The sequence below is a fragment of the Penaeus monodon genome, chromosome 32 (assembly GCF_015228065.2).
Source record: "Penaeus monodon isolate SGIC_2016 chromosome 32, NSTDA_Pmon_1, whole genome shotgun sequence".
Taxonomy (NCBI): domain Eukaryota; kingdom Metazoa; phylum Arthropoda; class Malacostraca; order Decapoda; family Penaeidae; genus Penaeus; species Penaeus monodon.
In genome coordinates, this window is record NC_051417.1 from 24,520,454 (window position 1) to 24,520,800 (window position 347).

Below are 347 nucleotides of genomic sequence, written 5' to 3' on the forward strand. Positions count from 1 at the left end.
ATAACTGTCCAGCGTTTTCTAATCACATACTATTAGTCTTTGGGCGAGTATGAAAAAAGATTGGGTGATTGCACTGAAAGTATTTTTTTTTCTTGTCTACAGGATGACTTTCGTCTGACAACTTTGAAGTCGTATGATTCGGAAAATGAAGTTGATTAGATTTGACTTTAATAGTGCTTTAGACTTTGCTATTCTCTTAATATATTCATTGGATTTTGATTAACCTATTGGGTGGGGTCGTTGATGTCAGTTTTGGCTTATTTCAGGGTAATATATTTTTGTATTTTTATTTTTCGCCGTCGATTAGATTCCTGAACAAACGTGTTATCTATATTATTTTCAGATGT